The 26,937-nt window shown below is 40.3% G+C and overlaps 1 protein-coding gene and 1 pseudogene across 2 annotated transcripts in view; both read right to left on the reverse strand.

The window, feature by feature from the left end:
• Positions 1–26,937, reverse strand: part of SYNRG (synergin gamma) — a 183,991-nt gene that overhangs the window by 121,761 nt on the left and 35,293 nt on the right. The window lies entirely within an intron of this gene.
• Positions 246–4,516, reverse strand: LOC309649726 (tumor-associated calcium signal transducer 2 pseudogene; annotated as a pseudogene). Its single transcript, XR_014268707.1, has 2 exons — positions 4,277–4,516; positions 246–4,236 (listed from the first exon to the last, which is right to left on the reverse strand). The product of XR_014268707.1 is annotated as a tumor-associated calcium signal transducer 2 pseudogene (transcript).

Here is a 26,937-nt window from a genome sequence, read left to right on the forward strand (position 1 = left end):
TATAAATGGTACAATGGAATCATACCAAACAAGCATTTAACTTATTAAAATTGAGTTATACATATTCAGCCAGAGAGTGTGAGAGTACTTTAAATTGTGTGATTCCTTTACACTCAAGTAAAGCAAGTGTGGAGTGAGGATGAGATGAGAGATGTGAGTCTGCTGTACCCTCAGATGGAGTCAGTCCCCAATTCTCTCATTGTGGGAGCAGCTTGGTGTTCCAATTGTGTCTGCTCTTTAAAAACAAGTATTTTTCATGAAACGTGGCTCCTAAATGAAAGCCCCAAGTACTTTTTCATCTATTGCTCAATAAAAACAATTTATCTCAACATGGCAAGGGAAAAAAATCAACTGGGTTTTTTAGGAAATGGAGTGTTGGTCTTCAGTTTGGCACATAAATACGGCCACAATCATGTGTAAAATCAACATGTATGAAACCACAACTTCTGTAGTTTATAGGTGATTTAAGGAGTTTCCAAGAGTAATTACACTTCATGAGTTTTTTTTTTCTTTATGAGTTGACTTTAGAACCCAATCCCTATGTAAGTGGTGACAAACCCATATCTAAAAGCACGGTCATAAATGTGATCACTTAGAGACATTGTGTGACTAGGGAAGAGAAGGGGACCCAGAACTCACCTTTAGAGTACACCAGCATTTAGAGATTGGGTAGAGGAGGATATAACTGTAAAACAAAGGTTTGAGAAGAAGCAATCAGTGAGGTAGGAAGACGAGGAATGTGGTGTCCTGGCAGCCAGAGGAAAGTTTCAAAAAGAAGGTAGTGATCAGATGTTTCAAAGGCTGTTGAGAGGCTGAGCACGAAGAAAAAAGATCACTGAATTTGGCAACATGGAGGTCACTAGTGACCTAATATCAGTTTCAGTGGCATGGTGGCTGGAGATGATTGAGTGGTAGAGGTGGAGAAAGGGAGACTGTGATGAAGCCAACTCTTTTTTTTTTTTAATAAATTTATTTATTTTTGGCTGTGTTGGGTCTTTGTTGCTGCACGCTCTTTGTTGTGGTGCACGTGCTTCTCATTGCAGTGGCTTCTCTTGTTGCAGAGCGTGGGCTCTAGGCGCGCAGGCTTCAGTAGTTGCGGCTCGTGGGCTCTAGAGTGCAGGCTCAGTAGTTGTGGCGCACGGGCTTAGTTGCTCCACGGCATGTGGGATCTTCCCGGACCAGGGCTCAAACCCGTGTCCCCTGCATTGGCAGGCGGATTCTCAACCACTGCGCCACCAGGGAAGTCCCTGAATCCAACTCTTTCCAAAGGTTTAACTGAGAAGGAAAGCAGAGAAGTAGAGTAGGAACTACAGGCAGATGTGGGTTCAAAGGTGGGTTTTGTGGTTTTTTTTTTTTTTGATATAAACCTGGAGCAAGTTTTCACAAACTCCATCTTTTGGTTTGTGCCTTTTTCATATTTTATTACATTCCGTTTTTTTAAAATCACAACAGCAGTATCAAAGACAACCTATGTACAAACATTTTACAAAAGAAATATTGCTAGTATCAGCTGTAATAAGGGCAAGTTGAAGAATAGATGCTGAGTTTCTGGGCCAAAGTCTGCCCTCAAACAAAGACATCTAAGATGTGTTCAGGCAGCTGAAACAGGCTTCTTTCCCGATGACAAGCATGTGTGGTCGGTAATATCAATACAAACGATGGTAAATGAGGATACTACCGGGCCCAAGTAGCGAACTCCTCATCAGGAAGGCCACGATACAAGTGTAGCTAATCCATAACCTAAACCGAAGACAGTAAAAGCGCTGTTTCCCATCTAAACGCATTTAAGCCTTCAGCAATGATTGCGTCACTTGTAAACGATGCTGGGTTGTCATACAGACACTTGATTCTTATACATAACCCTATGCCAAACTTCCCTTAACTCTCGAGTCAGGTTTCTGGTTGGACCGAAAGGGGAGGAATTTTAGAAATGCTTCCTTCAGGACAGAAGTCAGAAAGAGAGGTGACCCTGAGAACAGGATCTATTAAATTTGGTGGCGGCGGGGGGGGGAGGCAGGAATTTGGGAGGAGGAATGCCTCCTTGGGGCCAAGAATCAAGAAGCGTGACTCACTTGGGTCTGGGACCTTGCTGAAAGCTGATCCCCACCCCACCCCAGCCCCGCGGGTATCTACAAGCTCGGTTCCTTTCTCATCTCCCCCAGTTCCTTATCTCCACCTTCTTGTACTTCCACGACTTCCTCCGGTTGGTGATCACCAGGACGGTCACGCCGGCGACCAGGGCCACCACGACCACCACGATGACGGCGATGAGGCCGCTGGTGAGGCGCTTCATGGAGAACTGGGGGGACTTCTCATCCAGGTAGTAGATGAGCGTCCGCTCCAGCAGCAGGGGCTCTCCGCGCACGCGCACGTCGAGGCCGCGGTGGCCGGTGAAGAGCGACTGGCTCTTGACGTCCCTCTCGAAGTAGTAGGCGGCGTCGGCGATGTCCACGTCGCCGGCGACCTTCTGCGACGTGTTCTGCTGCAGCTCGATCTGGATGGTGGGGTGCTCGTAGTGCACGGCCGCCACGAACTTGGGGTGCAGCGGCTCGCGCTCCCGGAAAAGCCGCCGCAGCTCGGCCTCCAGGTCTGAGGGGTTGAAGGCGCGGGCGGCCGGGCGGTGGCGCAGGTCGTTGAGGATGGGGTGGGTGCGCACCAGCTCGTCGCAGCGCAGGCTCAGGTCGCCCTTGTCGGTGCATGCCCACCGAGTTCACGCACCACGCACGGACGTCTGGTTGCACTAGCGCGCCTTGAAGCGGCTCTGCTGGTCGCACTCCGGGTCGTACAGGCCGTCGTTGTCCAGGAGCGCGTGCTCGCTCGGCCGCACCGGGGCGCGGACGCTTTTCCGGGCGCTCACGCGCGCCTTGAGCAGCAGGCACTTGGATGTGAGCGTGGAGCAGTGGACCTCCAGGCCCGAGCCGAGCACGCGGCACTGGCAGCGGCCACCGGGGCCGCTCCGGTCGCACACGGTCATCTTGCTGGTGGGGCACGTGCAGTTGTCCTGCGCGGCCGCGTGGCCGATCACCGCCGCCAGTAGCAGGAGCGGCGTTAGCAGCGACGGCGAAAGCAGAGCGAGGCCCGGACCCCGGGCCATGGTGGGGCGGAGGAGTGCGGACGGGGCGCGGGTTGGCGAGCGCTGGGGACTCCGCCGAGCTCGGGCTCCGCTGTCTGAGAAGGTCTCCAGGCGCCTGGGGTTTTGCTTTTTGTTTTTGATGTTTTTAAGGATGGGTGCTAGGGGATATTTGTAAATTGCAAGGAATGGTCCAGTGAAAAGATGGAAATTGTTGATGTAACAGAGAAGGGAGAATAATGGGATGGGCGTGGGATGAGATTTTGTCAGGGAGTATTGGAGGGCTGAGGAGGGAAGAAATTATATGAAATATCCTCAAAGAGTGGGAAAATGAACTTACTGGGAAAAAGCAATAATACCGATGGGCAGTGAATGCTCATTTGAGTTGGAACAATGAATTAAAAAAGAGACTAATCAGCATGATTCAGCTGCTTAGATAAGGGTGTGAAGAAGTTGTATTGCTGCATTTAGCCGGGGTTAAAGTATCTTCAGGTAAATATGATAGAGGATTATGGCAGAACTCCTTGTGTTCCCTCTCCCGCCTCAAAAAGGTCCCCTGGGATTGATAGTTCAACAGAGATTTGACCTCCTGAAACCCAAGAAGGAGGGGGAAAATCCCTTGGAATGGCTGTCTTATTCAGAATAATACTCTGGGTTAGATTAATAATCCAACCTGCTTCCCCTCTTTCAGAGGAAAGAATTGTATGGAGTGTTGAATATGTGCTATATTTTACTTTCATAAGCATATAGTTAGAGTAAAACAAGTCTGAGTTTAAATTCCTCCCAGCCTCTCCACCTGTCAGCCGTGACCTGGTCAGATTAACCTCTCTTGGTCTAATTTCCTCATTTGTAAAATGAGGATCATGATACCTACAGCAGGACTGCTATCAGCATTAAGCTGGGCTCATAGGGCAATGGTGTATAATGGAAAAAGCATGGGTTTTGGGTGTCAGAAAGACTTATGTGTGAATCCAGTTGTATCATTTACTAATTTGACCATCGTAGGCAGGTTATTTCACTGTTCTGTGCCTCAATTTCCTCACTGGAAAAATGGGGATTATAGGATTATAATATCCTATAATCCTACTTTGAAGGCTAGGAGTAACACTGGTTCCCCACACAGAGATCAAAATGGTGGGAATTGGCTTAGGATTCTATCTATCTATCTATCTATCTATCTACCTATCTATCTATCTATCTATCTACAGTTATCCATATTAGAAATATGTATTATATATATGTGTGTGTTATTGTATAAAGCTTTTGGAACAAAATCTCAAACACAGTAGGTGCTTAATAAATATTAGTCCTTTTCTTTCTTGCAATCCATTCTCCTAGAGCAATAGTTCTTGACCTTAACAGCACTTTAGAATCCTCTGAGAATCTTAGAAAACAAAAGAAAACTTGGTCCAACCCCCAGAAATCCTGGTTTCATTGTTCTGGAGGAGCTCTACTGGCCTGTAATTTTTTTTTTTAATTAATTAATTTATTTATTTATTTTTTTGGCTGTGTTGGGTCTTCGTTTCTGTGCGAGGGCTTTCTCCAGTTGCGGCGAGCGGGGGCCACTCTTCATCGCGGTGCGCGGGCCTCTGACTGTCGTGGCCTCTCCCGTTGCGGAGCACAGGCTCCAGACGCGCAGGCTCAGTAGCTGTGGCTCACGGGCTTAGTTGCTCTGCGGCATGTGGGATCTTCCCAGACCAGGGCTCGAACCCGTGTACCCAGCATTGGCAGGCAGATTCTTAACCACTGCGCCACCAGGTAAGCCCTGGCCTGTAATTTTTGAAAGCTTCTCAAGTGAATCTAATTGCACTCAGGATTAAGAATCACTGCTAGAATTATCTTTCTGAAGCCCAAATGAGACTACGTTGCTTCTCTGCTTAAAAATTTCTCATGGGCTTCCCTGGTGGCGCAGTGGTTGAGAATCTGCCTGCTAATGCAGGGGACACGGGTTCGAGCCCTGGTCTGGGAAGATCCCACATGCCGTGGAGCAACTGGTCCCGTGAGCCACAACTACTGAGCCCGCGCGTCTGGAGCCTGTGCTCCGCAACAGGAGAGGCCGCGACAGTGAGAGGCCCGCGCACCGCGATGAAGAGTGGCCCCCGCTCGCCGCAACTAGAGAAAGCCCTCGCACAGGAACGAAGACCCAACACAGGCAAAAATAAATAAATAAATAAATAAATAAATAAAAATAATTTAAAAAAAAAAAAAAGAAGAAAAGGAATTAAAAAAAAAAAATTTCTCATGATTTTCCACTGTCTACTGAGTGTAGTCCAAGCTCCTGTGACTTGTACACCAGACCCTTAGCAGTGATTCTCAACTCTCTCAGGACACATGACATGCTCCCATAAATAACTTCAGCTTGAGTTCAACTGCCCCCAACCCTTTTACTTACCAGTTGTGTGATCTTAGGCAAGTTACTTATCCTCTGTAAGCTTTAATTTTATCATCTGATTTTGCCTTTGCTTCTTCTAATGCTGAACCTTTGTACACGTTTTTCTTTCTTCTTGGAATGTCCTCTCTTTTTTTCCTCCCTAGCAAATGCCGTATATTCTTTGAAATTCAGTTTATATGACTTATGGTTGCCAAAAGGGTAAGGGGGGGCAGGGATAAATTGGGAATTTGGGATTAACAGATACACAGTACTATATATAAAATAGGTAAACAACAAGGACCTACTGTAGAGCACAGGGAACTATATTTGATATCTTGTAATAACTTATAATGGAAATGAATCTGAAAGAGAATATATATATGTATAACTGAATCACTTTACTGTACACCTGAAACATTGTAAATTAACTATACCTCAATAAAAAAAAAAAAATTCAGGGGCTTCCCTGGTGGCGCAGTGGTTAAGAACCCGCCTGCCAATGCAGGGGACACGGGTTCGAGCCCTGGTCTGGGAAGATCCCACATGCCGCGGAGCAACTAAGCCCGTGAGCCACAACTACTGAGCCTGTGCTCTAGAGCCCGCGAGCCACAACTACTGAGCCTGCGTGCCACAACTACTGAAGCCCGCGCGCCTAGAGCCTGTGCTCCACAACAAGAGAAGCCACTGCAATGAGAAGCCCGTGCACCGTAAGGAAGAGCAGCCCTTGCTCGACGCAACTAAAGAAAGCCGCGTGCAGCAACGAAGACCCAATGCAGCCAAAAATAAATAAATTTATTTAAAAAAAAATTCAGTTTATATGTTCTCTCCTCTGAAGCTTACCCTGAATGTCCCCTCCTTGACATAGTCCCTCTTCTTTCTTTGAGTTTTCATGCCACTTTGTAAATGCCTCTATTTTAGTTCTTTTCCTGTTGCATTGTAATTTTGTTTTCCACATCTGTCACATACCAGACTTTAAGCTTTTTGAGGGCTGGGCCTGTATCTCATTTATTTCATATTATGTTGGCCTAGCCTGGATATTGTTTCATAGTTAAGTGGTCAATAAATCTTGTTGAATTAATGAAGTGAAATAAAATAGACAAAGATTCCTGAAACTGCCAACCTTGTGGATTTAGGAAAGGACCTATATCTTTTGCTTAGTGCTTTGCAATAAATTTTGGCTGAATGAGTGAATAAAGTCAAATGAAACTGTCAGACTGATATCATTTTCTACCTTGACAATGTCCAGTTGACTCATTAAGGGACCATTTCCTCTTGGGAAAAAAACAAAGCAAAACAATTAAAAACCATCGTCAATAAAAGTGGTGAGGAAATTGAATCATGATTTTGTATAAGTGGAATTTCTCCAAAAACCAGTATGGTCTGACTGGTAGACACACATGGTTTCTCAACTGTAGCAAGTGAGAACACAAATTTTGTATAACGCTGCAGTGGGAGCTGGTTGGGATATCTTGTTGTTATGGACAGAGTGATCACTTCATGCCCTAAAAGTATGTTTTTGAAAATCTTTTTCTCCTCCACTCCCTGCTTCTCATTCAACAAACTTTGGCATTGTTTCACAGTGTGATCGGCATGGACTTGGACCTAGAGATGCAGAGATAGATACAGTCCTTGCTCTCAAGTAGCTTAAAGTCTGCTAAGGATAGTGACTAAAGTCTGTTAGAGTCTGTTTTCAAACAGAGCAAGAAAATTCCCTAAGCACTGTATAAGTTATAGGAGGTAAGGGAGTGTTTGCTCAAAGGTGGCAGGATGGGATGGGCTTTGTAGGAAGTTAGGAAAGGTTTGTAGAGGAAATAAAGCTTGCAAACCCTTAAAAAAAGATGTTGGCAAATTAGACAAGACGGGCAAGGCTCTTTTAAATAAAGGGAACAGCAACAAATGTAAGAGGGTATGAAAATGCCCGTTGTGGGACTTCCTGGTGGCGCAGTGGTTAAGAATCTGCCAGCCAATGCAGGGGACATGGGTTCGAGCCCTGGTCCACCGGGAAGATCCCACATGCCGCGGTGCAACTAAACCCGTGTGCCACAACTACTGAGCCTGTGCTCTAGAGCCTGCGAGCCACAACTACTGAGCCCACATGCCACAACTACTGAACCCTGCACGCCTAGAGCCCGTGCTCCACAACAAGAGAAGCCACTGCAATGAGAAGCCTGTGCACCTCAACAAAGAGTAGCCCCCGCTCACCTCAACTAGAGAAAACCCACCCATAGCAACGAAGACCCAGCACAGCCAAAAAATAAAGGAAAAAAAAAAAAAAAAAGAAAATGCCTGTTGTGTTTGGAGATCTACTAGTAGTTCAACAAAACCTGAAGTGGATGATGCAGCAAGAGGTGGAATCAGGTGGGTAAGGACTAGCTCCTGTACACCTTATGGGTACGCCAAAGAGCTTGGACTTGATCTTGTAGGCACTGAGAGCCATTAAAGGATGCCAAGTTAGTGATATAAACAGTTTTTTAATTTTAAAAGATCACTCTAGCAGCAACATGGAAGGGAGGCAAGCCTGGAGTCAGGGAAACCAGAAGAATATCACGGTAGTAGTTTAGTGAGGGAAGAAGGCAGTAGCAAAAGGGAAGAGGAGAAAGGAGCAGATCTAAAGGACATTAAGGTGGTGACATTGATAGCACTCCCTTAGTGATTAGATGTAGGAAGACGGAGAGAGAGAAGCCTGAGGTAGCTCCCAGGTCTCAAACTTTGGTGACTGGGTGAGGGGGGCTCTGTTTATGGGGATGGGGAATACTGGAGAGCTAGGATAGTGTGAGAACAACATAATAAAGTTTAATTTTGAGAAGGTCTGAGTTTGAGATTTCTGTGGAACACCTGAGTGGAGTTTCTAATGGTCATTTGGAAATAGGAATTATTTCTTTGCAAAAGGAGCTAGAAACTTCTAGATCACAGCTTCAGGGTCTTAATTAAAAGTAAGTTGAGAGAGCAATTGGCTATAGATAACAAACACAGCAGCCATTCACGCAGACAGAAATCTCACTTTCCCTGGGGCTAAGTTTTCAATATCAAATTCTCAAGCCTTACCCATACTCTTGTACTTTAGAAATCCAAATCAAGTACTTAAGAAATCCAGATTCTTACACTTTTTGTACATTTCTGTTTTGCCATCAAGAGTCCAATGTACAAAATGTTAAGAGTCCAAAGTATAACATGTTCTTTTCAGGCTTTAATGGAAGTTTAATGCAATATAAATGTAACCACTCAAATATGCTTGTAATCAGGACAGAATTCAAGTAAACATCGCCAGGACCAAAGCTGACCTCAGGGTGGCACTCCAGTCTTGTCGGAATAAAGGGCTCTGGAATCATCTTACTAAACTCTTAAGTGGACAGTCCACTCTGAAGTAGAGTTGGCATAAACTCTGGGTCCATAGACCACACAATTAAACTACCTGGGGAGAATTTACAGGGAAGGATGTCCTTTTTGTTTTTAAATCCGCTCTGACCTAAGGCTGGATCAACAGTATAGGGTATAATATGGCAGCAGGTCTCCATCCAAAAAAAGAAATTTCACCGGGGTTCAAAACTAACCAAAATAATATCCTCATTATTATTTATTAATAGCTACCATTTATTGGTACCTACCGCGTGCCACACACAGTTCAGGATGCCTTTCATATTATATGAACCCACTGAACTCTCATACCAACTCCGTGCAATTGATAATTATTCTCGTTTTTCTGAGGAAGAAACTGAAGCTCAAAGACATTAAGTCACTTGCCTCTCAAGTCATCCAGGTGGTAAGTATCCATGCTGTATTTTGAACTCAATCCGTATGATTCCAAAATTTGAGGTCTTTAAGCAAGGCTGCATGGCCTCGTATTATTGATGCCAAAATTAAAGCAGTGACAAATGAAACTTTGTGGTTTTCTTTGGGTATAGGCTGTTTGGATTGAGGTGGTTTAAATAATACTGTATTTAGGGAGATCTAGTGAGGACCTCTATTGTGAATTTGAGGCCTCTTCCTGAAACTCTTCACCACCTATAAGAAACAGGATATTTACATATTCACAAAGTGTGTCCCACAAGGTATTTATTAATTACAAAGAGAAAAATAGCAAATTTCCAGTGGAGAAATCTTGCAGATGCTATGTTAATACAATAAAGTATAAATGAGAAAGCAAATGTGGTGAAATATCAATATCTGTGCCACAGAGAGATTCTTTTCCTTTTACGGTGGAAAAAAACAAGGGGCCAGGGAGGATCTGTTGACAGGATTGGTCAGCAGTGGAGCAGAGGACTAATTTCTATCTTTGATCTCCATCTGTGAAAGCCCAAATCCCACAAAGGTTTCCAAATGAAATAGTTACCTTTCTAAGGGGTAGAGAATTATTGATGAATCCTGGACTCTATATAAAGGAAGACTCCCAAATGAAAGACACAAATAATAAAACTCCAGAATAATGTTATTATACTGATCATAGACGGTAGAGATGGGAGTTAGTTGTCCTTACTCCTCCAATGCTTAATCAAGAGTGTCAAAGCATATTTACAAAGCATTTTTTAAATGCCTTACAGACTTCAAAGCCATAAATAGCTTCTCTGTCTCTCTAGGGCTAAATGTCAGCATTTTTGTACATCCTCAGTCTAAGAGAATTACCAATCTGTCTATTTCTTTAAAGAACTGTTCTTTTAGTGAGAAGGAAAAGGTGTCTAGAGAAGCTTTTTTGTTCAACATGTCGGTGTTTGCATGATTTACAGTATAATTAACCAGCCCTGTAGCACCAGCAGACCAGCTCCTTTTACTATTCATCATGTTTCCAGTGACTTCAGATCATCAACTCTGCTGGGAGGAAATACCTCCTCCTTAGAGATGTAAAAATATTATGTCCCTGATCATTCCCACAGGCAGAATGTGATCCATCCTTATATAAGTATTGTTTTTCAGATCTAAGGGATTCCTCCCCCACCCCATTATTTTTGCACATCATTACTCTCAGAGCTAAAATCTAATTAAATAAATACATGCAAAATCTAAAACTATTTAGGAAGAATTTTGTTTTTCAATTGCTTATAATTACCAGAACACATTTGTTAAGATATGAAAGTCTGGTAACTCAAAATATAAAACAAAACACCTATGTAAACAAATATGTAATAAATATTATCACAGATCTATTTTAAATCTCTATATTAAAACCTTATTAGGCATCTAAAAAACATCAAAAGTGTCTACTTTGGGCCCAGTAATTCTACTTCCAAGAAGTTACCCTAAATATACACCTCCAACAATATGAAAGTACATATGCACGAGGTTAATTATTGCAGCACTGTTTGTATTTGCAAAATAAGGGACACAACCTAAATGCCCATGTAGAGGAGAGAGGTTGAATAAACTATGGTACAAGCACATAATCGAGCACTACACATCTGTAAAAAAGAACGAAGAAGATGTTTGCAAACTGATAAAGAATAATTTCTAGGATATACTGTTTAGTGAAAAAAAGCAAAGTACAAAAGAGTGTCTATAGTATGCTACCTTTTGTGTAAGAAAAAAAGGGAAGTGAGAAAATACACAAGTGCCTGCATTTTGACCAAAAAGCAAACCAGGAAGGATAAACCAGAAATTAATGAGATTACTGTTACTTACAGGAGGTAGTTGGGGATGAGTTGAAAGGGTAAGTAGAAGGTGGAAAGTGACATTTCTCTTGAATTCTCCTTTTTATATAGTTCTGTCTTTTGGATCCATGTTAATAATTCATATATTAAGTAAAACACACACACACACACACACACACACACACACACACAAATAGGGGGAAAGCCTAAAAATGGAACACAAACAAGTGAACCTAATGGTTTTAAATGAATAATATAAACACATTGAAAAGCACATGTTTTTGTGTGGGAGGGAAGACTAACTCAAAGTAACTTTAGAATACAATATTTTTTGCTATATACTCTCAGACTAAAGAAAAACTGAACTGTAAATGAATGTTAAAATGAAATTGGTTTGGTTTTTTGCAGTGGTTGGGTTTCATTTTGTTTTGGTAGCAATTCTAAAACGACTTTCTGTGTAATCTGAGATTGGGTGAAGAAGTAAACGTATAAATATAAACAATGAGATTCAATTTTCTCACTGAGAGAAAAGAGAGCTACAAATATGGAAAGAGAGAAGAGTAGAATGAATTCTATAGTATTGGATTAGAATTGGACATGACAGCCCTGTCCACTGAGAAAGCCCAGAAGCAATGACACCTCAGGAGCAATTTGGTTTCTAAACTCTGTTTGCTGCTAAATGGAACCAGGGCCCCTTGGAGGACTGGCGGATTCTAGAGCTAGAGCTGGGAAAGAACAAGATGAACCTTGAACATCGTATTAAGTTAGTAAATTAGGAAATGCTCAGAGAATGGTAGGACAGATCAGAATGACAAAAAGAGCTGTACTGAAGGGACTAGTGCCAGCCAAATCTGGGACAATTAAACATAAAAGTAAATACTGATAGTCATGTATTACAACCCACTGAGTAAAATAAGAACACATAGGCATATAAATAAATGAAAGAGTAAATAATGTGGGGGAAGGGAAAGTGAGTCTCAATAGAATGTCAGCTAATAAATTTAGAAGGAATGATGGAATTAGAAAAATCACTATTTGGCAACCATCATAGTAATAATTGAATCATCAATGGATGGTAGAATGAGTAGGTGAAATTTGGATGAGGAACAGGATATTTACATAGCTGCAAAGTATGTTCTCACAAGATATTATTATTATTATTTTAATCAATTATTTATTTATTTATGGCTGCTTCAGGTCTTAATCTTTCGTAGCAGCGTGCGGGCTCTTTGTTGAGGCGCGCGGGCTCAGTTGCTCCACGGTGTGTGGGATCTTAGTTCCCGAGCCAGGGATCGAACCCGTGCCCCGTACATTGGGAGCGTGGAGTCTTAACCACTGGACCACCAGGGAAGTCCTCTCACAAGATATTATTAATTACAAAGAGAAAAGTAGTAAATTTATAGTGGAGAAATTGGCAGGCGCCATGTTAACAAAATGATCAAAGTAAATGATAAAGCAAATGTAAAATATCGATATTTGGGAAATCTTGGTGAGATGTATACAGGAATGTTTGGTACTATTTTTACAACTTTTCTGTAAGTCTGGGATTACATAAAAATAAAAAGTTAAAAAGAAAAGCTTATTAAAGCATTTCTGAGGAGTTTGCTAGGCTATAGCAAAACAAAGGCTGTAATCAATGTATAGCAAGTTAATTCTGCCGGCCTCCTTGGCAAAATGGTTTATGGAAAGTCATTGTTGGGGAGTAGGAGGTGGCAGGAGGGCAAAAACCTTATTAGATGTTTCCTTGAACAAAATTTTTTCAAAAATTCTTTTTGAAAAGATGTAAACCTGTTGAAAAAGGGTTTTTGATAGCAATTAAACTATGCATGTATAACTGAATCATTTTGTTGTATACCTGAAGCTAACACAGCATTGGAAATCAACTATACTTCAATAAAAATAAAATAAAATAACAAAATATATAGCTAATTAAAAATGAAGCTTTTCTGTACTTAAAACTAAGCAAGAGAGTTCTATAACCATTTAAAGACTATTACTCACTCAAAATACTCTATATATAAAAAGAAAAGCACACTAAAACATAGGTAATTAACTGAAATAAAAATCAGTGTGACATTCAAAAAAATAAATAAATAAAATAAAAGGCTCTCTAGTATGTAGCAGAGACAAATTCTGTTTCTAGTTGGTAAAAAAACATAATTGGATGAAAATTTAAATGCCAGGAGACTAAAAATCAAAGAAATAAAAGAACTTTTAAATGGAGTAATTTCTGTTCTCTTCCCAGATAGTAAATTTAATAGAAATTTCTGATTATGATGGCAGTTATAAATCTTTGATGTTACTGATACAGAGACATGCTCCAAAACTGGGTTGTTTTTTTTTTTTCTATCACATAGAAAGATTGAAAACTGTCCCTGGGTAACAAATACTACTACTGCAATGACTTGCCAGATACTATTCTAAATATCGTTCATATATTAACCCATTTAATCTCACTGCAACCCTGGGCAGTAGATGCTATTATTAGACTCAGTTCACAATTGAAAAAACCAAGGTTCTCAAACTTTCTTGATTAACTGTGCTCTTAGTGTCTCAGTAGTTTTTTCATGGTAACTCAGGCCAAAAGAAATACAATAATTCAATTTACTGAGTTGTTGGAGCCAAATCTCTTAACATCTATTTATGATTTCACAATTTAGTAGCCATGAAAAAATACATATGAATTGAAAGAGAAAGTGTATTCTTATTTTATTGTTAAATAATCACGATTCCTTGCTAATGGGATGTATGAGCCTATTGAGGTCTGTACTTCTCAAACCGTGAGCTCAGATCAGACACGGCCACACTCATTTTCTGTTCCACACCAATATTCATGCAGTACTTGCTTTTCATCACAACTGCAGAAAACCCAGCTTCTCAAAGACATAACATCAAAAGGATGATAGTCTAATGCTGAAACCATGATCTACTGTGTTCTAGAAGTTCACATGAATTCTGACAGATGTTGAGTGTCACTGTGTTGCTCTTGAAACTTTAAAAAATATTCTATGTTCCCCCATAGGCTTGCTGCTGTGGCACCTTGTGGTGCCTTGGGGCACAGTTTGAGAACTGTAGAGGTAATACAGAATTATTATTCAGTCTGGGGGACAAAATTCTCGGGGCAGAATCAAAATCAGAATAGTGTGAACATTAACAAAGTGTAGAAAGAGTTAATATTAAAAAAATCTTGTTCTCCATGTATCTTTTCAATGCATGTCTTTTGTTTCACCTGATTGCTTTGGGATAGATTACTTTTTTAAAAATTTTATTCAAGTATAGTTGACTTACAATATTTTAGTAGTTTCAGGTGTACAACATAGTGATTCAATATTTTTATAGATTATACAGCATAGACTTCTATTTTGCAGATAACAAAACAGAAACAGAATCATCTGAATGAACAATAAAATGTTCACATCATATAGGTCAAAGGTAAATGCTGGCATTTAAGGAGTGGGAAGCAAGGACAGTACACAATAAATGTTTCGGCTGATAATATATGTAATAAAAATATTTTATACCACCAAGTGCATAGAGTGAACTCAAGGAACTTGGCAAGTTTAATTGAACCTCTCTTTTAAGCAAATGTATTACTTGAAAACTTGAATGTTTTAAACCAGTGTACAAGGGGCTTGATTATTTTACAAAAGAGTATTATTGAAGATTCCTTGGTACATCTAAAGTATGATGTGGTTCACTGAAATTAAAATGTATGCTGAACTGTTTTTGAACACATTAGTTTATGAAATATCTCTCTGTTGTTTACATTGCATTTTGAGTTTTCTGTCTTTTAGGAGGGTAGGCAGCAAAATATTCATCTCCTAATTGTCAACAGCGGGAAAATGAAGCACAGAGAGAAGCAGTGAGTTTATTTAGCATCATGCAGTAAGAAATGAGAAGGCATCACCTCCTCATCTGGGTTGTAAAAAATCATGTTAAAAAATCATGTATGGCATGTTAGTACCTAACGGCCATAGTTCTGTTCACAATAAGGCGATGATATATAACAATCAATACATAAAATCAAAAGTGCCCATTTGAAAACTGAGCAAGCCAAAAAAAAAAAAAAAGTGCCCATTTGTACAAGATTTTGTATGAGAGTGTATGTGATTGTTGCCCAAGAATTTAAGTCTCAATTCTATTGACTATATTGACATAGTCAAGATAATGCCAGAGTATCCCATGAGTGATGTGATGAAAATAGACTTAATGACAGATGGAAGGAAATGCTTACTCCTGTTTTACTCTAATGGCCATGATAAAGGGTTTATTTTGATTAGTGTAACTTCAGCTTATAGTAATAGCATGAAGAACCAAGAAAGTTTCACTTCACTTTGCCATCATCATTTTAACGGCAGATTGACTCAACAAAGCTGGGGTTCCCGGAGCACTGAGGAAGATACCTTAGCTATCTCTGCAAAGGTATCCTGCAGCCCAGACTGAAATACCTTTCCTGGGGACTCTACTATTTTAATTATGGAGAAATTCCCAAGCAATGCCTCCCATAGCCAGTTAGCTGCCTGTCGCTCCCTTCCTTTTCACTATTCAGGCTGAGTACCTGGCATTCTTTAAGGTAGAAATAAAGGCATTTCCTTGGGTCCTGGGGAAAAGCAGGGGACTCTAAGATAATCCCAGTGGAGAGGTGGTCTTTTTTATAGATCTCAATACTAGGTCTGTTTTGTGCGTGTCCTGAACAATTGTCTTCAAGACTGTGAGCCATAGTTCACTACCCAAAGTTTGATTTAAATATCATGATTAATTGACTGCAAAAAGAAGATGGGGGAGGAATGTGAAAGGGTCTGTATAACAGAGAACCATAAATCATCTCTGGTACAGTGGGCCCCCTATCATGCAGCCTTTGGGCTTGCCAGGGAGCTATAGGGAGAAAGATGAGAGAGAATAGGGTCTTCTAGCTGCAGGGCTGCAGCAGCCCCAGACCAGGAAAGCTGTTTACCCCTAACCAAATCCTTCCTGAGGTATCATTCACTTATTCATTTAGTAAATATCTATCAAGTGAGTGCCTACTAGGTGCAAGGCACCATTCTAGATGCTGTTGAAGTGGGAGGGGGCGGGAGGGGGGAAGTAGGACCAAGATGAGTAAGACACAGCACCTGCCTTACTATTTATTGGACATGGTTATGGCTCTGCTCTCTTCTTCAGCATAAACACTGGTACATAATTAGGTATGTACTTCACTTTACGAAACAGGTGTATTTCTGAGCCTTTCTGGCATTAAAGTGAATTTCCATCGAGTGAATCTCCTGTACATTCTCCATAAAGCTGTCCCTGTCACCCTCAGCTTTCCCCACATTCCTGGAGCCCTCTTGTGTATACACCGTATCTTTCTCAGTAGGCCCTTTTGAAGCAGCTGTCCCAGAGTGGAAAGTGGAAAGAACGTGGGCTCTGGAGCTGAACAGGCTCAAATCAGAATCCTAGCTCCTCTACTTAATAGCCGCGTGTGATCTGGGTTAGTCTCTTCACACCGCTAAGCCTCAGTTTCTCTTGTAAAATGGGGATAAAAATAGTTGCTATTCATTAGGACTTTGTGAGAATTAAGTGAGATAAGGTATGTTGGCATTTAGAAAATGCCTGGCATATAGAAAGCATTCAGGAGTTGTTAGTCATTACTATTAGGTGCTTTACAGATGATTGTTTTACAGGTGAGGAAACCGAAGCTCATTAAGATTTAATAACTTAGGTACATTATAACTTGGAGGAAATACGGCACAGCTTTTAAAAACTCTGGAGTCATATAGACCTCATTCACATTCCTTTTCTGCCATTTATCATGTATACAATCCTGAACAAATAATTTGATTTCTCTTAGCCTTCATTTCTCTATTTGTAAAATGGAGATGATAATTGCTAATAATATCTACTTCACGCTTATTATGAAGATTAAATGAGATGATGTGTGCAACTGGCAAGTGGCAGGACCTGGATTTAATGGCTCTGAATCCCAAGTGCTTACCCTTTTCTAATAAACTCACTCACCAGCTCCTTTGCTCTCTGAGCTAGAATTCTAAAGAGTTAGCGGATGTAATCAACATGGCAGATTTTTTCCAAGTGCAATAAAGTAGTTTGTTTTCCTCTTTTGATGATTGGTTTGTATTTTTTCACAGATATGTACTCACACACCCATAATCTTGAACTAGCCTTTCCCCTCCCCATCAATGGAATATATATATATATACATTTTCTAACCTCATAGAGGAATAGCCAACATCTCAAAGGAACATACTACTGCCTTCGCCCACATGGACTTTTCAAAATTCTTGCCTTTGAAAGAAATCATCAGCCCAGAGAAAGCATTACAGGGACTTTCTTGCGTTGAGGAGTAGGACTAAAATTCAAGTTTGTGGAATGAAACCCAAGTGAAAGGAAAAGCAAGAGCTCCCCTTCCTCTTCCCAGCAAGCCCTGCCTCCGGTTACTGCCCCTCCCCACCCCAGGAAGGGGAGAGAGCCCAGCTGTAGGGTCAAGTAGTGGTGACCAGGTTAGCAACAAGGGCAACAGAGGGAGGAGACAAAAGAACAGAAAGTGGCAGCGGCTGGCTGAATGCCTGAGCATGTTTCTTTGCTGAAAGAGAATGGCGGGACAGCGATTCAAACTGAGAGAGAGGAGGGTGGAGGGGGAAGAGGACAGCTAATGGATGGGGTGTCCCAGCAGGGGTCAGAGGTCAGGAGGGCACTCAGGGAACTAATTGGCCACTCTTCACATATTCACTTTCTGCTTCTAGCCTACAGCTGGGCCTTGAGGGAAAGCGCTGGGGTTGGAGCTGGCTTTATTTTGTTAGGCCCCGAGATTTGAGGCCAACTGGTGAAAAGCAAGTGAGACAAGAACCTTCTTTCCTTTTCTAGGAATAGCTGACCAGGGACAGCCCTCTGCAAAGGAAAATGCTGAAGATTCCACTTCACTCATTCATTCATTCATGCATTTCTTCTTCCTCCTCTTCTTCTTTTCTTCTTCCCCTTCTCCTCCTCCTTCCTCCTCCTCCTCCTCTTCCTCTTCTTCTTTTTCTTCTTCTTCTCCTTCCTTTACCTTCTCATTCTTCTTTTCCTTCTCATTCTCATTCTTCCTTTTCTCCTTCTTCTTCTTCTCCTCTTCCTTCTTCTTCTTTTCTTCTCCTTCTCCTCCTCCTCCTTCTTCTTCTTCTTCTTCTCCATCATCACTATCTCCGTATGTTAATTGGATGCCCCAGGAAATGTTATGCTGGGCACATTCATAAGATGGGAAAGGATTATAGACACCTTTAGCTCGGATCATAAATGATTAGAGTTAGGCCTGGGCTTTAGGGATCATCTAGCTTCATCTTGTTTCAGACTTATGGAAATGAGGAAAGCAATTTGCTCAAACTCACAGAGAAAGGAGTAGAGGAGGGAGTAGAGCTCAGGTCTTCTCCCTCCTGGTCCAGAGATTTTTCCATGACACTCTTCTCAGAAACGTATTAACTTTGAAAACTTGTGCAGACTGGTTAACAGCTCAGCCTCTGGGTCAGACAGCCTGAGCTAGAACGCTGGCTACTAGCTCTGGGACCTTAGGATTATTACTTAATCTTTCAAAGCAGCAAGTTGCTCATCTGTAGAAAAACAGGGTTGTTATGTGGATTAAGTGAGGTAAATGCATGTAAAGTGAGCATATGCTTCAATAAATGTTAACTATTACTATTGCTATTTCTTCAGAGCCCAGCATAGACTGTGTTTATGGTGATAAACACATAACACAATGAATACTGACTCTTTCTTCTCTTATAATCTCCATGGGCAACCCGTTCCAAGATGAAAATTCTCATTCCCCCTTAGTTAAGAGACCTGTGAGGACTGGAGGGACATTTTGGAGTCCTGTCTGAACCTTCTTCTGAAGGGCTGGCCAAATTTGGAAGGAGCTGATTTGGGTCAATACATGCAAAGGGCTTAGAACAGTGCAGTGCAGTTAGCACTCAGTAAAGGTCAGTTTTGTTATTATTATTATTATTGGGAAGGAGGGAGCTCTTTGTCTCTGCAGAGGGTCAAGCATTAGATTGGCTTACCCTTTGTCAGGAATGTTGGGAGGGACATTCATGGATCAGATGGAGGTTGGCCAAGATGAGGTCTGAATTCTGTGAATTTTCTTTCTAACTTTTGTGTAGTTTAATAGAATCAGTTTGCCTAGCTCTGCCCAGAGTTCTGAAGCAGACCATCACTCTGGTACCACTGCACGTGGACTCTGGAGCAGATAAAAAGATGAAAATACGAAAGAGACCTAGATCATCTATGAACATTGGCTCTCCCACCCCAGAGTGGGGATTTACATTATGGATGCCACGGGGTCACAGAGTGATATGAGCTTCTATCCAAAACATAATTTTGAAGTTCCCTTTTGCCACCTGTTCTTTCCAATTGATTGATTGATTGATTGATTAATTGATTCATTATTGAAGTATAATTTACAGACAATAAAATGCAGATCTTAATGTTCAGTTCAGTGAGTTTTGATAATTGTATATACTTATGTAACCTGCACTCAAAACTAGGTAAGGAACAGTTATATCACCCTAGAAAGTTCCCTCTTGCTCCTTTCCATTCAACCCCCCAGTCTTCCTCTTCTCCTTGCTAGGCAATTGTGCCTTCTATCACCCTAGTTTCATTTTGCCTGTTTCCAGATGCCACACATTTTTGTATCTGCCTCCTTTTGTTAAACATGTTTTTGAGATTCATTCACATTGTTCATGTATCAGTAATTCATTCCTTTTTTTTATTGAATACCACTCCATTGTATGAATATACCATGACTTATCCATTTTCCTGTGATGGACATTTGATTTTTTTCCCAGTTTTTAGCCGTTGTGAATAAGGCCTTTATGATTATTCTTATATATTTTCCTGAGCCCCATTGCATTTGTATTTTAATTATAAAATATATGCAGAACAGTCCAGAGATTATTACAGATATTCATATATCACCACTTATATTTAATAAATGTTAACATTTTGCCATATTCAGGGGTTTTTTTTGAATAAAGTTTACAGATTTGGTTGCAACCCACTCTGCATCCCTCTCCACTCCTATTCTTCACCTCTCATCCTTCAGAAGTAACCACTTTTCTGAAGTTTGAATCCATTCTGTGTTTTTATGTGTTTGATAATATGTCTGTGTGGATGGATCTGTTTTCATTAATATGCTAGATACTTGGTGGGCCCTTTCCATCTGGAAAGTCATGTTTTACTTCTAAGAAATTTTTCTTGGATTGTTTATCTGAGAATTTCCTCTTTTTTGTTTTCTCTGTTCTCTCTTTCTGGAACTCCTGTTACTCAGATATTAGACCTCCTGGATTGGTCCTCTTATTTTATTTTCTCTTCTATGTTTTTTTTTCTTGTCTTTTTAGTCAACTTTCTGGGAATTTTCTCAACTTTATTTTCCAACTCATTCATTAAGTTTTCCATTGATGTTATTGTATATATTTTAAATTTCTAATTTTTTGTTTTTTTAAATTGTCTGAATGTTCCTTTTACAGTTTCCTGCTCTTGTTTTATGGATGTACTATCTACTCTTACCTCTTAAGAATAATCATTACAGTCTTTTTCATTTGTTTATATTTTGTTTGTTTATTTGCTTTTAGCTTCCTTTTCCTGAATAGAATCTGTTTTCTCCAGGTTGCTTTTTCCTGTTAGTTTTGGTCTCTATTGTACATGTTAGAGGTCTTCCTTAGGAGTCTGGTGATTCTTGGATGCTCTCTAATATTTAAACATGGGCAACTTAAAAACTGATTGAAAGCTCTGAACTTGAGAGTAGGGCTTGCCAGTTATGGGGCTCACTGTAGATTTACCTGGCTGTGCCATTTCCTTGGGTGAACCCCTGATGTCAGAAGTGTTAAGCTTTTTCTCTTGGGCTAGTCAGAATCCCTAGGGAAGCATTGCCCAATCTCCTTCCTGGAGGGTAAATGCTTCCTTCACTTCGTCAGCATTTGGTGTATGAACATGCACTTAATCCTCTTGTTCTCCATATAATAACCTGCCCTCAGCTTTGTCTGTTGTTTTCTTTTCCAGAGACTCTCTCTTTCATTCTCTTCAAAGTCCTGGCTGCATGAAGCAAGGGGAAAAAAATCTGGGAACCTATTGGCTTTTTAAAGATTTCCATCTGATCTAGATATATTTCACTCCATCTTCACTCATCCTCATTGTTTGAAGTACTTGGTAGAATAACATGGGTAACTTCCCAGCTTTCTCCACTTCTGGATTGGGATTCAGCTTTCTTAGGTTTACTGAGTCAGTTATGTCTCAATTATTTGTTTTCCAGCTTCCAAAATTTCCAAAATTTGTTGTAGTCTCCTTTTCCTTTCTCTTTATCCTTGTGAGTTTATGCTTTTTGTAAAAAGAATCTTTACTGTCATCTTAGTGATGACAAAAGTCTCTCTTGTTGTGATTTTAAGTTACATTTCTCAAAATATTAGTGAGGTCTAGTACCTTTGCATATATTTTTTACCCATTGGGTTTCCATTTCTGTGACCTGTTCATATTCTTTGAACATTTTTCTCTTAGGTTGTTGGTCTCTTTCTTATTGATTTGTTAGAATTCCTTATATAATCTGCAACTCATCCTTTGTTAGTAGCATTCATTGTAAAGATTATCTTCCCCTCTGTGGTTTGACTTCTTTGTTTGTAGTGTTTTTTCCATTTCAATATAATTAATACATTAAACCTATTTAATGTATTAAATCTTCATTTTAATATAGTCAAATTTATCCTTTATAGTATTGTGCTTTGGGGGTCTTACCTAAGAAATCCTGCCCTACCCCAAGGGCACAAAACTATTCTCCAATATTTTCTTCTAAAAGCTTTAAAATTTTGTCTTTTTACATCAAAGGCTTTAAGTTGCTCTTTATATATAGTGTGAGGTAGGAAGCTAATTTTATTTTATTTTTCCATTTTGATAATCAATTGCTCTGGCACCATTTATTGAATTGTCCATCCTTTTCCCAGTGACCTGTGATGCCATTTCTATAATATAGCAAATTCTCATATTCATGGATCTATTTCTGAGCTCTCTATTCCATTCCATTGGAGCTATTTATCTCTCTGTGTGTCAAAATCATACCATTTAAGTTATTATAGCTTTATTAAAAGTTTTTTACATGTGGTAAAGCAAATGCCTCCTCCTTCTTCTTCCAGATTGACTTAACTATTCTTGCCTCTTGTCTCTCATATTTTAAGATTAGCTTTGTAAGTTTCCTATACACAGATACAGCCAAGTTGGTATTTTTATTGGAATTGCATTGAATCTATAGAGTAATTTGGGATCAAAAAATAATATTGGGGGACTTCCCTGGTGGCACAGTGGTTAAGACTCTGTACTCCCAATACAGGGGGCCTGGCTTCGATCCCTGGTCAGGGAACTAGATCTCACATGCATGCTGCAACTAAGAGTTAGCATGCCACAACTAAGGAGCCTGCAGCAACTAAGGAGCTGGCAAGCCACAGCTAAGGAACCCACAAGCCGCAATGAAGGAGCCCACGTGCTGCAACTGAGGAGCCAGCAAGCCGCAACTAAGGAGCCTGCCTGCTGCAACTAAGACCTGGTGTAACCAAATAAATAAATTAAATAAATAAATAAATAAATATTTTTTTAATAAAGAGAGAGAGAGTGTCTCTTCTAAATAAATAAATAATATTGGGTTTTTCCCATCCATGAATATGGTATATTGCTCTATTTATTTAGGCCTTCTGTCAGTCAATAAGGTTTTATTTTTCTCCATATGGATCAACACTTCTTTTATTAGATCCGCTACTAATACCTTTTAGTTTTTGTGGATATGGTGACAGAAACTCCTAAAGATTACATTTTTTGATTAGTTTTTTCAGGTATATAGGAATGCTTTTGATTTTTTTGGTATGTTGATCCTGAATTCAGCAACCTTGCACAATTCTTTTAATAATTCTGATAATTTATCCACGAATTCTCTTGGATTCTCTATGAAGACAATCATATTGTCAACAAATAGCAGCAAATTAATTTTTTTCCCTTCCAATCCTTATACTTTTTGTTTGTTTGTTTTTGCCTTAATGTTTTGTCTGGGATATCCAGTAAAATACTGAATGAAAGTGGTAAAAACTGATAGCTGTTAGTCAAAGGAACATACCACCTGAACTGTGATATGTCACCAGAACTATTGGCTCTAGAGCTATGTTGTACCTACTAGATCTGTACCAGCAAAATGTCTTTGGTGTTTGAGAATAGGTTTTTGTTTTTTTGTTTTTTTTTGAGAATAGGCATTTTTATTCTCTTTTAATAGATGAAGAAACAGCAACTCAATGAGGTAAATAACTTGCTTAAGACCACACAGTTAATGAATGGGAGATTCAACCCCAAATCTGATTCCCAGTTGAATGCTATTTCCATGATTTTCCTTCTAGCTATCTATTTGTGCTAATGTGTCACCTTTCTCAGATAATATATTGCATTTAAAAAGAGATATTCCAGAGCAAACAATGCCTTTATTCAATTAAATGACTCTAATAGTGGGAGTTTTAGGCAGATATTCTGTTTTGCCTAAACAGAAGACTTGGCCTACTTACAGTTTTTACAGATTCATAGATTTTTAGAGTTGAATGGTTTCTTGTCTTATCCAATCCCCTCTCTAATGAGTTATGCCTATACTACATCCCTGAGAGATCATCCTCCAGCCTTTACCAACTGCCAGGGTGGGTTCACCTCACTGTCAAACAGCTGAATAATTCTCACATGGATCCACGATCTGCCCACTGGTCCAGAGAGCAGTGTGTTTTCTTCTGTCCATAACACCTGTCCATGTATCTGTTCTCCTTAGGTCTTCCCTTTGAGACTATTCATTCCTAGGATATTTGCTATTGTCTGAATGAGATAGTTTCCAGACTTTTCACTATCCTGATTATTCTCCTCTCAATGCTTTCTAATTGATCCACGTCCCTTTTGAAAAGCGATGCTCAGACTTTAGGGTGGGGTCTGACTGCAAACAAAGTGGGACTCTCATGTTCCATGATCTGGACAGTTATCAGACACATCACTGATGCAGTCTAGAATTTTGTCTTTTTAGCAACTATGGCACATTGCTGACTTAAGTTTAGGGTTAGCTAAGCCCACACATTTTTCATCTGAACTACATTACTGAAAATGTGTTATTTGTCTGTTAAAAGAGAGAAAAGGGACTTCCCTGGTGGTGCAGTGGTTAAGAATCTGCCTGCCAATGCAGGGGACACAGGTTCGAGCCCTGGTCCGGGAAGATCCCACATGCCACGGAGCAACTAAGCCCATGCGCCACAACTACTGAGCCTGTGTTCTAGAGCCCGTGAGCCACAACTGCTGAACCTGCGTGCCACAGCTACTGAAGACTGCGTGCCTAGAGGTCGTGCTCTGCAACAAGAGAAGCCACTGCAATGACAAGCCCACTCACCTCAACAAAGAATAGCCCCCGCTCGCCGCAACTAGAGAAAGCCTGTGCACAGCAACGAAGACCCAACACAGCCAAAAATAAATAAATAAATAAATAAATTAAAAAAAAAAAAAAGAGAAGAAAAGAGTCTTGAAGGCAGGAATTTATATATTTATATATATATATATATAATATATTATATATCTCACTAAATTTATATATATATCACTAAATTTAAACATTTGTGTTCCTACTTCATAATCAACCATCTATAAACGTGCTAAAGCTTGCTCTCTGTATAGTGTGAGGTCTGGACTTGGAAAATGCAAGGAGCAGTTGTCCTGAATTACTAATCATTTAGGCTAGCAGCCATGCTAGGTTTTTTTTTTCCTTCCATCTCCTATACCCTCTCCTGAGCACTTTGGAGCTCTCTAGGTCTAGGTCAGAGCCAAGTCTGTGGGGAGGCAACCAGGACAGAAATCTACTCTGTTATGGAGACAAATAAGGCATCACCTGCAGCTTGGAGTCTGCCAACAGACTACCAGGAAACACCTGGTTGGTCAGGGGTGGGTGAAGTCACTTGGGACTGCTGTCGCAGGACAGGATAAAATTCAAATTTCAGAGCATTGGTACTTTGACATTTTTGATTATAGAGTTACAATTCAATTTCTTACACAAAACCAGAAATCTCATGATTTTTTTAAAACCTTCTTAAGAAATGTTGGAAGGACCACAGGAAGGGAAGGGGAAGCAGGAGTCAGAGTGCTCTGCTCAGCTTTATATCACCTGGTTTAGTGGGGTTACCATCCACCCCTCTATGTGACTATCAAAAAAGAATCTCAGGGTATGTCTTTGAGACTGAAATCCTAGCTATACAAATCTCCCTTGCCTTTCTTCTGCTCACAAATCCATACTTAGAAACTAGTAAACCTTCTCCCACCCCAATACATATCCCTCATCTTCACCAAATATTTGTAATTTTGCCTGGACTGTATTTACAAGGGCAGTGTTGTGTGACTGCAGCATTGACAATGCAATAATAAAAACTGAAAACATTCAATGGCACTTACTATATGCCACCCATTCTTCTAAGCACTTTCTATATGTTAACTCATTTTGCCTTAACAACGGTTCTTTGTGGTAGAGACTGTTATTATCCTTGTTTTACAGATGAGGACACTGAGGCACAGAGATGTGCTTGCTCAAGGTCACACAGCTAAAAGTGGCAGGTGGGATCAGACTCCAGGCGGTCAAACCCTAGTGTCTGGGCTCTAAACCACCATGGATACTGCCCCTCTAAACTGTGAAGGGAGCTGCAGTGGATATCATGTGTGTGAGATCTGCAGCCCCAAGCCTGCGTTTCTGCCCCAAAGCTATTCTTTGGCAAACGATTTCCTCTTATTATAATCACTAAGAAGGTTCTTAGGGTAGAATCTTCCAGTAGGCTTTAGCCCCTTTACAGACAAAGAAACATAGGTTCAGAGTGTTAAATAATGTTCACATAGGGAGTAAGTGGCAGCATTAGGATGTGAACCGCGCTCTGGATGCCTCTATCTATCTATCTATTTATTTTATTTTGGCCGTGATGTGCAGCTTGCAGGATCTTAGTTGCCTGATCGGGGATCGAACCCATGCCCCCTGCAATGGAAGTGCAGAGTCCTAACCACTGGACTGTCAGGGAATTCCCTCTGGGTGTGTTTAGTGTCCACACATGTCCCCCAACCCTATACCGCCTCTATCATGGGGCCGTATCTTCAGAAAGAGCCTGCACACTCTCAATACCCTCTTGTGCCTGGGATGGACAATATGTGGGGACCATTCTTCAGGGAAAAGTCATCATCATCATAATTATTACCCAAAAAATCCTGTTAAAGGTCCAGCTGGGTGCTGGATGCTACAATCTGGGATCACTTTTCAGGTCTCAAAGTGAGGGTCCCTGGAAAATGGGAGTGTTTCACCATTGACCTGGTGGAAGTAAGCCAAAGGGTAAATAAAGCCTAAGTAAGTAAATAAGTCCTAAGATAGGTTTCTCCACCTTTGGAGCTGATGGGTTGAATCAATTTACTGCTTCTCATAGACCCACAGACATAGAAGACAAACTCATGGTTACCATAAGGGAAGGGCGGGGGAGGGATAAATTAGGAGGTTGGGATTAACATACACACACTACTATATATAAGATAGATAAACAACAAGGACCTACTGTATAGTACAGGGAACTATACTCAGTATTTTGTAAAAATCTATAAGGGACAAGAATCTGAGAAAGAATATATATATATATATAGATATAAATATATATAGATATGTATAACTGATTCACTTTGCTGTATACCTTTCATTGAATCACAATTCTGTACAACATTGTAAATCAACTATACTTCAATAAAATATATTTTTGAATAAAGTTTTATAATTTTTGCTATTAAAAATTTACTGCTTCTCATACACCATTTCTGCTCTTGCTTTTAGATCAAGCATAAGAATTTGTTTTCAGGGCTTCCCTGGTGGCACAGTGGTTAAGAATCTGCCTGTT

This window comes from Balaenoptera physalus (assembly GCF_965194825.1).
Source record: "Balaenoptera physalus genome assembly, chromosome: 20".
NCBI lineage: Eukaryota > Metazoa > Chordata > Mammalia > Artiodactyla > Balaenopteridae > Balaenoptera > Balaenoptera physalus.